This window comes from Cyprinus carpio, chromosome A14 (genome assembly GCF_018340385.1).
Source record: "Cyprinus carpio isolate SPL01 chromosome A14, ASM1834038v1, whole genome shotgun sequence".
NCBI lineage: Eukaryota > Metazoa > Chordata > Actinopteri > Cypriniformes > Cyprinidae > Cyprinus > Cyprinus carpio.
In genome coordinates this window covers 10,574,844-10,590,216 of record NC_056585.1, presented here as the reverse complement: position 1 = coordinate 10,590,216, position 15,373 = coordinate 10,574,844, and the positions used below count along the sequence as shown (strand labels likewise).

The window sequence follows — 15,373 nt, the reverse complement described above, 5'->3', positions numbered from 1 at the left end:
ATAGCCAGTAGGCCGTAAAATAACAATTTCCACCAATTAAGGAAACATGCCGGAATAGGAAATCGTTATATGGTCATTAAGTGATTTCATCATTTTTCTTTAGCCTGATGTAATTATGAAACTAAACTGGAAAAGTAAAAAACAGGAAATGTTAGAAGTTGGAGTATTCTTAGTGATATGGGTAACATCCACAGGATGTTTAAATGTGAGTACAGCTGACAAACTAAATGGCCAAGGAAGGTAATGAGAGGTCTTAGCTTAGTTGAAAAACTTGTTTATGGAAACATTTACAGTAAAAGGAAGGGAGCTGGGAGACATTCCCAAGTGAAATTTCTGAATAGCATGTGTTTTATGAGGGGTTTGTTTCAGAGTGGTTGGATGAAGAAAACATGTTTTTCAGTTTTAAAGTGGGTTATTTTTGGCACATTTAACTTTCCTATTTAAAAAAAAATATATTAGTATTTTATTCTGAAATTCAGCTTTGCCATCACAGGAATAGAAGACAGGTACTTTAAATTGTAATATTTCACAATATTACTCTTTTACTGTATTTGTTATCAATTAAATGAAGCTTTGGTTGTCACAAGCCGGGCTAGGACTCGGGTCTCTGGTGTGGTGGTTGAGAGATCTGCCACTAGGCAGCAGAGTCTGTAATGTTGGACCCAAACCAAATACTCAAGGCAGTACTCCTGGCAATGTTGGTTTATTAAAAAAAAAAAAATGTCCAAAAATCCAACAAAAGTTCTTCTCAGACAGAGGAATTAATAATATGAGAGATAAATTGAAAAAAAAGCCACAAGGGAAAATAAAAACTCCACGAGGGGAGAAAACAAAACTAGAGCACATAAACAATCAAATAACTAAGAACACCTTACTTGCGGTAGCTTGGAAAGACTGGGAAATACAAAGCACACAACCAAGACTCAAAAACCAAGTGTTAAACAAAGGGAAAAACTCAGCTAAAATACTCTAGGAGAAACAAGGCACGGGTGACCTGGATAATGCTAACAAGAGCAAACGAGGAAGAATTAAGGCAGGAGGGAACACAGGGGACATTTAGAGGCATGGAGACAAACTACAGGAGGTCGAATGCTGACAGGACCCCCTCCACTAGGAACGGCTCCTGACGTTCCTTCCAGAACACCCCGGCCTCCGGGTGCGAAACTCCTGGATCAAGCTTGGGTCCAGGATGTCTTTGGCTGGAACCCAGGAGTGCTCCTCTGGCTCATAGCCCTCCCAGTCCACCAGATACTGTAGTGAGTTCTGGACCCTCTGGGAGTCCAGTATCCGGCGTGATGAGACATGAAACGTGGGGTTAATTCTAAGGGAACGAGGGAGAAATAAACGATAAGAAACAGGGTTAACTTTCCTTGCTATGCGAAAAGGGCCGATGTATTTCTGGTAGAGTTTCTTGGATTCAACCCGGAGGGGCAGGTGCTTTGTAGATAGCCAAACTCTTTGACCAGCTCTGAAATTTGGAGCTGTCCGGCGGCGGTGATTAGCTTGATCTTGGTAGTTCTGGGAAGTCCGAAGGAGGGTTTGTCTGGCCTTCCTCCACGTTAGCCGACAGCGTTGGACAAAGTGTTGGGCCGAGGGAACACAAACTTGCTATTCTATTCTATTAATTCCTCTGGGAATAATGGGGGGGTATATCCAAACTGGCATTCAAAGGGGGATAGTCCAGTGGCCGAGGACTGGAGGGTGTTGTGGGCATATTCAGCCCAAATTATATAGGTGGTCCAAGACGTGGGATTGCTAGCCACCATACACCGCAGGGTGGTCTCCAGATCCTGATTAATTCGTTCCGTCTGGCCATTAGACTCTGGATGGAACCCAGATGATAGGCTGGCTGTGGCCCCAAAAAGCCTGCAGAAGGCTCCCCAGAACCGGGATGAGAACTGGAGACCTCGGTCAGAGACAATGTCCAGGGGAATACCAAATATCTGGAAGACATGGTTCATGAGGAGCTGGTTCATGAACCGGGCAGCCTTAGAGAAACAGTCTACAACCACCAGGATGACTGTATTGCCCTGGGATGGCGGAAGCCCGGTAACAAAGTCCAGAGAAAGATGTGACCATGGCCTGCGGGGGACAGGTAAGGGACAGAGCAGTCCCTGAGGTCGCTGATGTGTAGACTTTCCTTGGTTGCACACAGGACAGGCCTCCACATAAACCTTAACATCCTTTTTGATGGATGGCCACCAAAACCGCCGCTGGAGAAAATCAAGGGTGCGGGCACTTCCTGGATGGCAAGTCAAGGGAGACTCATGAGCCCACTGCAAGACCCTGGGGCCGGGCAGATTGAGCAACGAACAGGCGTCCAGGGGGACCACCACATGGATCAGGCTCATGGGCAAGGGCCTCTCGCACCACTCTTTCCAGTTCCCACTGAAGGGGCGCGATGATACTAGACCTTGGAATTATTGATGTCAAAGGCTTCTCTGGTGTCTCAGGAGAGTAGGCTCGAGACAGGGCATCTGGCTTGACGTTCTTGGTGCTGGGTCTGTAAGATAAAAGAAACTGGAATCGATTTAAAACAGTGACCATCTAGCTTGCCGAGGGTTCAAACCGCTTAGCCTACTGGAGATACTCTAGGTTTTTGTGGTCCGTGAGAACCTGGAAAGGGTGCTGGGCCCCCTCGAGCCAGTGGCGCCACTCCTCCAAGGCCAGTTTTACTGCGAGCAACTCTCGATCCCCCACATGGTAGTTGTGCTTGGCATCCGACAGGCAACGAGACATGAATGCGCAAGTGTGTAATTTTCCATCTTCACCTCTCTGTGACAGGATGGCCCCTACCCCCACCTCTAAGGCAGTCTTCCATTCGTCTCCCTGCTGGATCTACACAAGATGGTAAGCATTGCGGAGATCCAGTTTAGTGAAAACGGAAGCCCCTTGAAGCAGTTCAAAGGCTGTGGCCATGAGAGGTAGAGGGTATCGATTCCGATCCGTGATCTTGTTGAGGCCCCGGTAATCAATAGAAGAAACCGGCCCCAGCTGGGGAGGTTGAGGCACGGATGATACCGGCTGCCAAGGACTCCATAATGTAGAGATCCATAGCCAAGCGCTCTGGGGGAGACAAGGAAAATATCCGACCCCTGGGAGGGCAGGAGCCAGGGAGTAATTCAATAGCACAGTCGTAAGTGCGGTGAGGCGGTAAGGAGGTAGCCCGGGACTTGCTGAACACTGCCTTGAACTGATGATAAAGACTGGGGACTCGGGACAGGTCGACAGGCTCTTGAAACTCAGAACTAGGGTCTGGGGGACTCTGAAGTAGGCAAGTAGAACCCCAGCTTAGAATAGTGCTAGTGGGCCAGTCAATATGGGGATTATGTCTGCGCAGCCAAGGGTGACCCAGGATAACAGGGTACTCGGGGGAGTCAATAAGATAGAAGGTCTCCTCCTGCTGGTGCTGAAAGATGGTAAGTCGCAGGGACTGAGTGGCCTCTGTTACTTTGCCCGGTTCCAGAGGTCTGCCATCCAAAGCAGTAACTGCCTGGGGGTGAGGAAGACATTGGGTAGGGATCTTAAGTTTCTTAGCCAAGGTTAGATCTAAAAAGTTGCCTGCGGCCCCAGAATCGATCATAGCCTGGACCTGATGCTGGTGGCCCTCCCTGGACAAAGTGGCTGGAACTGCTAGGACGGCATTAGCAGGAGGAACTCTAATTTTCCCCAACACAGCCCTCCTGTTGCTGTACGGGGACAGGCGTTTCCCGAGAGCTCGGGGCAAGAGGAACGGAAGTGGTCAGAAGCACCGCAGTAGAGGCAACAACGCTCCCTCATGCGACGTTCCCTCTCGTTGGGAGAAAGCCTGGAACGGCCCAATTGCATTTCTTCTGGAGAATCGTGGAGCTGTTCAGGAGCTAGGGAAGTTCTGGATCAAGGAATACAAACTACAGAAACAGACCTCCTCAGAGGAACTTGGGACTGAGAATCCTTGCGACGAGCTGCCCTCCGCTCTCTCAGGCAATTGTCTAGGCGGATGGCCATTGCTATGAGGGACTCAAGATCCTCAGCTGGTTCTCGTGTGGCTAACTCATCTTGAAGGGGCTCAGTCAACCCTCCCTGAAAGCAGACCCTCAGTGCCTTATCGTTCCATCCGCTTTTTGCTGTGGTCTGCTGTGGTCTGAAACTCTATGGCGAAATCTGCAGTGCTACGGGAACCCTGACGGAGAGTGAGTAGGCACTTGGAAGCCTCCTGACCACTGACAGGATGATCAAACACTCGCTTGAATTCTTCCACGAATGCCACATAGGACTTACAACAGGCATCCTGGGATTGCCACACTGTGGAGGCCCAAGAGAGCGCCTTGTCTGAGAGAAGGGTAATAATGTAAGCAATCTTAGAGTGATCCGTGGGAAAACTTGAGGGTTGGAGCTCGAAGGTGAGAGAGCACTGGGTGAGGAAACCCTGGCAGTAACTGGGATCTCCAAAAAAGAGCTTAGGAGGAGGTAGTCAGGGCTCCGCCACAGGAGAAGGCCTAATGCCACTCGGAGGTGATACAGAGGAAGGTGAAGAACAAAAATCCAACAAAAGTTCTTCTCAGACAGAGGAATTAATAACATTAGAGATAAAAGGAAAAAAAGCCACAAGGGAAAATAAAAACTCCACAAGGGGAGAAAACAAATCTAGAGCACATAAATGATCAAATAACTAAGAGCACCTTACTTGAGGTAGCTTGGAAAGACTGGGAAATACAAAGCAGGTAGCACGCAGCCAAGACTCAAAAACCAAGTGTTAAACAAAGGGAAAAACTCAGCTAAAATACTCTAGGAGAAACAAGGCACAGGTGACCTGGATAATGCTAACAAGAGTAAACAATGAAGAATTAAGGCAGGAGGGAACACAGGGGACCTCTAGAAGCATGGAGACAAACTACAGGAGGTCGAACATTGGTGGTGAAGAAAACAGTCACATGTTAGGCCTTCACATTTTACAGTTCTATAGTGGATTGTTTTGGCTCTTTAAAATGAATGACTTTTTATGTTGATGATTGTTTGAAATTCAGGAATAATTTACATTTTAAAATATGTTTAAATAGAAAATAGTTATTTTTATTTTAATCATATTTAATATTCTATTGTATTTTTGATCAAATAAATGAAGCTTTGGTGGTGAAGAAAACAGTCACTTGTTAGACCTTCACAAAAATCTATATATATATATTTTTTTTTTAAGTTTAAAGTAGATTCTGTTGTTGCTTACACCCTAAAAACTGCTGGGTTGAAAACAACCCAATTTGGGTTATTTTGGCAACCCAGCACTGGGTCAAAAAGGGACGAACCCAAAGCTGGGTTATTTAAACTAAACAAGTTGGTTATAATGTTTAAACCTGCATGCTGGGTTGCCTCTTTATGGTTTAAAATTACTAGATTGCTAAGCTAAAATGAACCCAAATTGAGCTAGGCATTAAACCTAAAAATCTTGTTCATTTTAAAATCACTTTTACACACAAATAATAATTATCAAAAGGTAAATATTTATTAAAAACAAGAAAAAACAGCCAAAAAGTAGCATGCATGTAAGAAGAAATGCAGAAAAGTAAGGCATTAACAGCTACAGAGTTTATAAATAAAGCATTGAACATTTGTGGTATATAACCTTTAAGATCAAATTTGAGTTTTTTGGTAAATTTGATATATTGTATAAAATATACAAAAACACTATTATACAATAATTGTACAATTAGTTAAGTTCTTTACAAAATATTCTGGCATAACAGTACACAAATAAACCACAACATTATAATGTAATATTATAACATTTAACAGATGCATGCATGTGTGAAAGAATGTGAGCATGCGTATGAATGACAGAGTGTAAACTCACAACACAGAACAAGCATTTAACATTTTGTTTTTACAAATTATACACTTACAGTTTGTTTCATAGTCCATGAATACAGATCATGCTTCACTGTCAATTTTCATGAAACTCTTTAGCATAACTGATGTAGTCATGAAGAAGCCCCATCGGCACAGCAAAGGCATGTGAAATCTTTTACATCATCCAGGGTAAGCGTCCTCCTTTAAAACCACTGTTGCATTAGTTTGGGGGAAAGGACATTCTCTTCTTTGACCAGCATTCATCCCAGTCACCGCCTGTTCTTCATCAGTGGCCAAAAAAGAGAAAAACATTTGAAAAAAGAAAACATTTAATTAAACTCTATTCATTTTCAGACAGAGGTGTATTCACATCAGTAAGGATAGGTAAATAATTTGTTTTATAATTTCAAACACTTTGTGTTTAATGTCTCTGTCTACCACATCGCTCTAGAATGCTATAATGGCAGCACTAGTATGAGGCCATGTAATATTGTTTGAAAAAAGCTACTTCTTTACTGAAACATTAAAACAGACATGGCATTCACATACCATACAAATTTTCATGTACGTGGAGGGCTGCTTTTCAAAGGGTTAGTTCACCAAAAAATAAAAATAATAATAATTTACTCTCCCCCTTGTTGTTCCATACCCATACAAACTCTGCTAATATTTGGAACACAAATAAATATATTTAATATTCTCTTAATTTTTGTCCTCCATTGCTAGTCTGGGACACCAATATTTTCTTTTGAACAGACATGTTCGCTATCATATAATTTAAGATTTATTTATATATAAATATCGGAATGGATTACTTCTACAATAACTCTGTTTTTATGAGGCTTGAAAATACAGAATATCTAGACTCTCAATGGATTAACTAAAAATTATGAGAAAATTACAATTATATTCATTTGTGTTGTAAAGACAGACGAAAGTCTTATAGGTTTAGAATGACATGAGGGCAAGTAAATGATTTTTTGAACTTTTTGAACTATTCCTTTAAGAAAGGAAGACCAAGAATGATGACCCTCCAAATCAGACAACTCCAAAGTTGGTTTGAGTTCTGCAATGAAAAGCACAGATATCAATGGTTTTCATGAAATATGAGCACGTAATCACACTGTTGTTGCATCAAAATGTAAAGTAAACAATCAGGAGACAACAGAAACACTTGTTTTCTAAAAATAACTTACATAAATCTCAAAAGAATGATGCTCTCCTATGTCTCTGGCTTTCAACATCTACAAAAACAAAAACAAATATTCTTTTACTCTTAGTGAAAAAAAAAAGAGTCTGAGAAAACCGCCTCCTCCTCACACAAGCAGGCTTCTGTGTCCTTAACTCCAAAGTTAGTTTGAGTTCTGCAATGAAAAAAGGGACATCAATGGTTTAAATAAAATATGAACATGTAATCATACTGTTGTTGCATCAAAATGTGAAGTAAACAGGCAGGACGCAACAGAAAGATTTATTATTATTATTATTATTATTTTTTAAATAACTCACATCAGTCTCAAAAGAATTAAGTTATCTTGTCTCTGGCTTTCAACATCTACAAAAACAAACATTCTTTTAGGCTTAGTAAAAAAAAATGAAAAGTAAAAAATAAAAAAAACGATAACATGATGGAATTATGAAGTTTAACGTAACTTGCCTTAAACCTGTCTTTCCCTCTCTTCAGAGTACACCGCCTCCTCCTCACACAAGCAGACTTCTGTGTCCTTAACTACCGGAGCGGACACAATGAAGAGATAAGCTCAACAAGTCTGAAATATTACATGCAAAACATTACTTTTAACAATTACCACTTCAACAGCCTCAAAATAATCATGCTAGTCTTTATTACATAACGCCATTTCCTTTAGGAAACTAACGTATATTCAGTTTAACCGCGAAAAATAAGATAAATTAACATGAGTGTAACCTTAACCATAACCGTCTATTAACACCTCAAAAAGTGTAGATATTGTAAAATATTATGTAAATATGACATAAGATACTCACGGACGTTATATTAAAAGTAACGTTACCTCTGTTTCTGAGGCGAAAACCGAGTCCGCATATTTTTCAATATAAGCTTTTTTATTTTCGCCTTTCATGAAACCTCAAAATACTCCCGGACATAAACAATGAATGATAACTTTACATTTTGAATCTTTACTTACCATAATGTCCTTCACTCGCTTCTTGCTTCTTTCACGCTGAGAAAATGGCAGCTTATTCTGTTCTGATCGAGACCAATTTTCAACCCAAACTTGAGCGGTCACAACCCAGCGTTTTTTAGAGTGTATAATTCTTACCAAAGGAATGTCACCACAAGAATAAATGAGAGGTTTTAGCTTAGTTGAAGAACTTGTTTTTGGAAACATTTACAGTGAAAGGAAGGAAACTGGAGACACTCCCAAGTGGCATTTCTAAATAGCATGTGTTTGATGACGGGTTTGTTTCAGAGTGGTTGGATGAAGAAAACATGTTAGGCATTTTACAATTCTTTAGTGGATTGTTTTGGCTCTTAGAAGCATGGAGACAAACTACAGGAGGTCGAATGCTGACATTGGTGGTGAAGAAAACAGTCACATGTTAGGCCTTCACAATTTACAGTTCTATAGTGGATTGTTTTGGCTCTTGTAAAATGAATGACTTTTTATGCTGATGATTGTTTGAAATTCAGGAATAATTTACATTGTAAAATATATTTAAATAGAAAATAGTTATTTTTAATTTTAATAATATTTAATATTCTATTGTATTTTTGATCAGATAATTGAAGCTTTGGTGGTGAAGAAAACAGTCACTTGTTAGACCTTCACAAAAATCTATATATATATTTTTAAGTTTAAAGTAGATTCTATTGTTGCTTACCAATTTGGGTTATTTTGGCAACCCAGCGCTGGGTCAAAAAGGGATGAACACAACGCTGGGTTATTTTAACCCAACAAGTTGGGTTATTATGTTTAACCCAGCATGCTGGGTTGCCTTTTTATGGTTTAAAATTACTAGATTGCTAGGCTAAAATGAACCCAAATTGATCTTGTTCATTTTAAAATCACTTTTACACACAAATAATAATTATCAAAAGATAAATATTTATTAAAAACGAGAAAACATCCAAAAAGTAGCATGCATGTAAGAAGAAATGCAGAAAAGTATGTAATTAACAGCTACAGAGTTTATAAATAAAGCATTGAACATTTGTTGAATATAACTTTTAAGATCAAATTTGACTTTTTTTGGTAAATTTTATATATTGTATAAAAATATACAAAAACACTATTATACAATAATTATGTCAAATTATTTGATCAAATAAAGGAAGCTTTGGTGGTGAAGAAAACAGTCACTTGTTAGACCTTCACAAATATATATATATAAGTTTAAAGTAGATTCTATTGTTGCTTATAATTGCTTATAATAGTGCTCCTGTAGCTCAAGTGGTAGAGCATTGCGTTACAAAGCACAAGGTTGGGGGTTCGATTCCCCGGGAACACATGATAGGTAAAAATTGATAGCCTGAATGCACTGTAAGTTGCTTTGGATAAAAGCGTCTGCTAAATGCATAAATTTAATTTAATTTAATTTTAATTTAATTTAATTTTATATTTATTTTGATTTGGATGAAAGCGTAGGAATCAATTCAATTTTAAAATATATATTTAAATAGAAAACTGTTATTTTGAATTATAAAAATATTTTACAATACTGTTTTTACTGTGTTTTTTACAAAATAAAATACAGTAAATGAAGCATTAGTGATGAATACTAGGAAAATGCATGACTTTACAATTTCCAAGCATCACTTGCAGATGGATGATATCATCGGTCTAATTTTGATTTACTCATTTTGACCTGATCCATTCTGTCCTGTGTTTGGTCTGCAGCTGCTGGATGTGAGTGGCTGTTGCTCTTGGCATGGGCAGTTCTAATACCAAAGCCAGTCCAGCATCCACAGGCAAATCCTGCTAGACTCACTTGAGTCATAATGAGGTAAGTTGGATGGTGCTTATCATATCCATGTATGTGTGCATTTGGTGGCCAGTTCAGATAAGATCTGATGTTTTTTCACTGCGATCAAAGGTTTGGAAACACTTAACTGAATTTGGGTTTCCCATGATCTAAAAACCTTTTTATCTTAAGGCTTTTTTCTTAGATTTGTGTTTGGAAAAAGCTGTTTTGGGGTCAGTTAAATGTACCTTTTTGAAAGAAATTAATACTTTTATTCAGCAGGGATGCAGTAACATGATCAAAAGTGACAGTAAAGATTATTGTTGTTGCAAAAGATTTCTATTTAAAATAAATGTTCTTTTGAACTTTATAGTCATCAATTAATCCTGACAAATATCATGGTTTCTACAAAAAAATAAATAAAATGGAAACCTTTTTCATCATAATGATAATATTATATTATGTCAGAAATGTTTCTTGTGTAGCAAATCTGCATATTAGAATGATTTCTGAAGGATCATGTGACATTGAAGACTGGAGTAATGATGCTGAAAATTCAACTTTGCATCACAGTAATAAATTACATTTTAAAATGTATTACAGCTATTTTAAATTGTAATAATGTTTTGCAAAATTACTGTTTTACTGTATTTTTGATCAAATAAATGCAGTCTTAGAGACTTTCTAAAACAATTTAAAAATCTTGCCAACCCCAAACCCTTAAACACATGTGTATGCACAAAATTGCTTTACATCATGTTGTTTTACATAATATCTACTATAAATTCACCAAGATATTTGAAAGTGTTAATCCACTGACATATCTGGAAGACAAACTTCTGTTAGTCAACCGATCTCGAGATGGTTAAATATAAGATAACTAAGTAGCACAGCTGAGAGTAATTTAAATGTTTTGAATGTGCCGTAGGTTTCTGTACAGGAGCCAGTTGCTGTTTTTCAGTAAGAATAACACTGACTGAAAAGTCAGTCTTTCAGCAGGACCAGACCACCAAACTCCTCAGCCTCAAAAATCACTGCACTCTGCACCTGTACCTGAGCCAACTGCCCAAAAGAGCAGCACAGATACCATCTCAGCTGTACACACACTCACACACTGGGGTTATTTACATCATAATAAGTATGCACTTTACATTAGGCTGGAGGAAAAAACAACTCAGTTTCATTCAGAGGCCCAAACTGAGCAAAAATATGCTGTTTGTTGCATCTGCTAATAGCAGATAAAAAAAAAAAAAAAAAAAAAAAAAAATTATATAACTGTCAGTCGTCACTCTATATCTCCCCATAATACATCTTAGTAAGATGATAATTACAAATAATTTTATCAAGACATATAAGGATGATGGAGAGATAAATAAATAAACATTGCTCAAAAGCCTGATGATCATATTTGATATTCTAATTTGAACATGATTATTCAAAAAATGTCTGGATAATCAAGTAAAGCTAAGTCACTTCAGTCCAGTTATTGTTCCTCTTGAAATATTACTAACAATATAAAAGCTATTCTGACATTTACTTTAAAAATCAGATTAGATTTAACAGCAAAAAGACACTTGAACCACAAGCTGAAAGTGTGAATGTGGACGTTTGTGCAATTATACTAAAATGCCTTTTACTTGCTAAAAAATTTCTAAACTATCAATCAGTCGATAGCAAAGTTTTGATCATCATGATCATTTAGAGGCCTTAGAAACTGACGTATGAAATATGATACAGTAGGGTTTACAGGGTTAAATTCTGACAATTAATAAATGGCCCGCATCTCCTCTATAATTGGTTGGTCTTTTATTCCTAATTTGTGCATGCATGCAATATGGCCTTTATTTTGAAGAATTATAGCACAAACATACTTTTCAAGCAAGCAAGAAAGAAAGCAATTCGATTTCTTAACTTACAAATGGTATATCTGAATTTATGAAGCTAAATGACAATTGTCATTTATGTTTTCTAGCCAACTCAATCCTCTGTCCATTTCTGCATGGGAAGTGAATAAGATTGGCCTTCATGTGGTGGTGGAAGGCAAGGTCTTCTCCAAGTTCTCCAGCTCGTATGAGCAGATGGGCTCACATGTGGTCAGTATGTCGGCCACCGATAAGATCATGCAGTGTTGGGCTTCCACAGGGAGCACTACTGAGCCACTTCATTGAGCCTGCCTACGTGAGCAGCATCTTCATTGGTCAGTTGGAGTAAAGCCCAGTGTTGTTCATTGATACTTGATAAGTGTGTTGATTGTTCATTTGTAGTTTGGAGTAGTGATGCCTCCAGACGCACACCCTTCCCAGAGATCCCTCCGGTGACATTGTAGTGGTTTTTTCTTCATTGGGTGGTCAATGCTGTCAGATGGGAGCTGTAAAAAAACATCACTGAAGAGTAAGTGCACTTCAATTCATTAAGGTGTTTGAAGTAAAAAGAGGCATATTTTTAGAAACAAAACCATTAGGTGAATTTTAAACCATTAGATCTATGCATATTTCTCTCCTGATTTAGAAGAGATGATTCTTCCCTGAAGAAAGTAGTATTTTTGATAGAGGACTTTGAAGTTAGATGGATTTGTTTCTTACAAACATGCTGTTTTTCTCTTCACAAGACATTAATTGATGGACTGTCTTGTCAATGTGTGTGGATAATTTGTGAAATGTAATGTTTTTGATGGCACCCATTCGCTGCAGAGGATCCATTGGTGAGCAAGTGATGGAATGCTAAATATCTCCAAATCTGTTCTGGTGAAGAAACAAACTCATCTACAACTTGGATGGCCTGAGGATGAGTACATTTTAGAAAAAAAATATTTTTAGGTGAACTTATTTTTTAAAATATTATAACAAATACTAGTTTACAATATCATGAAGAAAAACAAGCTGTTTTTGTACAGGTAAAATAACAAAGTGTATGACACTGGAAGCTTCACACATACAAGTTAAATGGCCATACTGCGCTTATGTTAAAAATATGTTGGATACTCATGTTGCACTAATAAACTTGGCGTGTTTTCAGCCTAATTTCCATGTGTTTGTTTCAGTTCTCCATTTAAGAGCAGTCCACCCTTGGCTAGTCGACTTTGCAAGGCAGCGATGTTGAGTCGGTTTAATTCGGTAGCTAAAGAGTCCCAGAGAGAGGAGCTGCTCACCAAGGTACTGCATTCTGACTTATTTACATTCAGAAAGGGCTGCATGATTTGGGTAAAAAAAAATGTAATTGCTATTTTTCTGGCAAAAATTGCAATTTAAGATGTGTTAATAAATGTTTTTTTTATTTTGTAAAAATGCTTGGGACCTAATTTATAAAAAGCATGTATGATCAGATTTGATCCTTATTTTTCACTTTTCACTTTCACTTTCACTTTCATTACCGTGGATTTTATCCTACATGAAAAAACAGGTCAGGATTAATAAAGGCAGAAATTGAAGTGAAAATATTCTTATGCATATGCCAAATGTGCTTTTTTGGTGCTTATATACTGACAGTCACCACTGATAAGCTACTACTAAATATTGTAGAAACTTAATTTTCTGTAAAGTTGCTTTGCAATGATTTGTATCGTAAAAAGCGCTATACAAATAAACTTGAATTGAATATACTAGTTTTTCAGTTAAAGGGACAGTTCACCCAAAAATGAAAATTCTGTCATCATTTACTCACCCTCATGTCGTTCCAAACCTGTATGAGTTGGACCACCAGAGTTGGTGGTTGCCATTGACTTCTATAGTAGGGAAAAAAATTATTTTGGAGTTAATTGTTAACAACAAATTGTTTGATTACCAGCAATCTTCAAAATATCTTCTTTTATTTTCAACATAAGAAAGCAACTCATACAGGTTTTGAATGACATGAGGGTGAGTAAATGACGACAGAATTTAAATTTTTTGGGTGAACTATCCCTTTAACTCAACATTATAATTATATATGCAAATGAGAAACATTTTAACAGCTTTTTATTAATTGCATAATTAATAAAAATGACATTATAAATGGTGATTTCCAGAAAATTATAAAAATGGACATTTTAATTGTTCATAGGAACATTTTGGAAAATGTTGTACATTATGATTGCTACTTAAAAATAATAAAATAAATATTAATATTGTAATATTTTACTGTGAAATAAAAAGTGAGTATTTAGAAAAATTATAATGTAATAATAATAATAATTTTATTTTACAGCATAACTGTAAAATTACAGTCCTAATATTTCTGGCTGTCAAAACGTTAAACCATTAGGATTTTATTTCGGTGTAAAACTACTTGTGTGTATTGATGAACACAGTGCCGCACTTCACTCTGAAACACGAAACACATGTATATATGTAATTAAATCACAGTCTTTGCAATTTGATAATTGTGCTATAACACAGTTTCAGTTTTATTTTGATCAATCCCGCATTCCTAGTTTGTAATAAAGCTGACATCGTGCTAGCCAACTCAAAATGTCTTTATAACAGTATTGGAACCTAGATTACCCAAGCAACACCCTGGAAACACATACAATTACTGAAGAAAATGTAAAAATCTAGTGATTCGTGTTAGAAGAAATATTAATTTCTGCTGCTAGTTTTTCAATTCAGATTTGTATTGGATGTTTAATATTGACCATCTCGTCTTTATCAAACGTCAAGATGATGGCAAAGCCATACTAGGAAGCAAAGAGTGTGCTGAAGTCTTACCTGGACAGTAAGGGCTATGGCCAGTGGGTGGAGAAACCTCTGATCAGTGACCATTTCTCTCTGTGAGAACCATCTACAGATGCCATGAGCCACTGGGATGGCATGTTTAGTTTTTTATGTGTTGAAGTTGCATGCTAAATAATTTTTTGGTTTGCATGTTTGCTTTGTTCAGTTGTGTTGTTTCTCGATGGCAAAAAAGTGATGCACTTACAGAAAACAGATGTACATATGTGTATGGACTGGGAAAACCCACTGGATTTGGAGTTTCTTTACCCAGGTGTAAAAATATAAAACACATAAAACCAGTTCAAGACAGACCATAGTGTAAAATAAGAACAAGAGGGGGTGTTCTGTTTAGTTTTCAAGACAAATGAAAATTAAAAATTATTTTGGTCGTTCATGTGCTTTACTGTCTGAACTCTCTGAAATGCCATATTTAAAGGAGTCATATTATGAAGGAATCAACTTTTCCTTGATTTTTCTTGATTGATAAAAGATTTCATTGTAGTCTTAGATCTTTCAGTGTTCAGAATTTTTTCTGACGTCAGTAACTTGGACACATCTGTTTGGTGTTATGAATCCTGGCCGTCCATTAAAGGGATACTCCATCCCAAGATGAGAATTTTGTCATTAATCACTTACCCCCTTGTCGTTCCAAACCTGTAAAAGCTCCATTCATCTTCAGAACACAATTTAAGATATTTTGGATGAAAACAGGGAGGCCTGAGACTGTCCATTAGACTGCCAAATAAATAACAGTGTCAAGGTCCAGCAAAGTATGAAAAGCATTGTCAGAATACTCCATCTGCCATCAGTGATTCAACCGTAACGTTATGAAGCGTCTGAGAATACTTTTTGTATATGAAGAAAACAAAAATAATGACTTTATTCAACAATTCCTCTCCTCTGTGTCTCTCCAAATC

General features: G+C 37.7%; 1 pseudogene; it reads left to right on the top strand.

Annotated features, from left to right (window-relative positions):
* LOC109104230 overlaps positions 1-15,145 on the top strand; it is a 29,237-nt pseudogene extending 14,092 nt beyond the window's left edge.
* Positions 15,146-15,373: the final 228 nt, after the last annotated feature.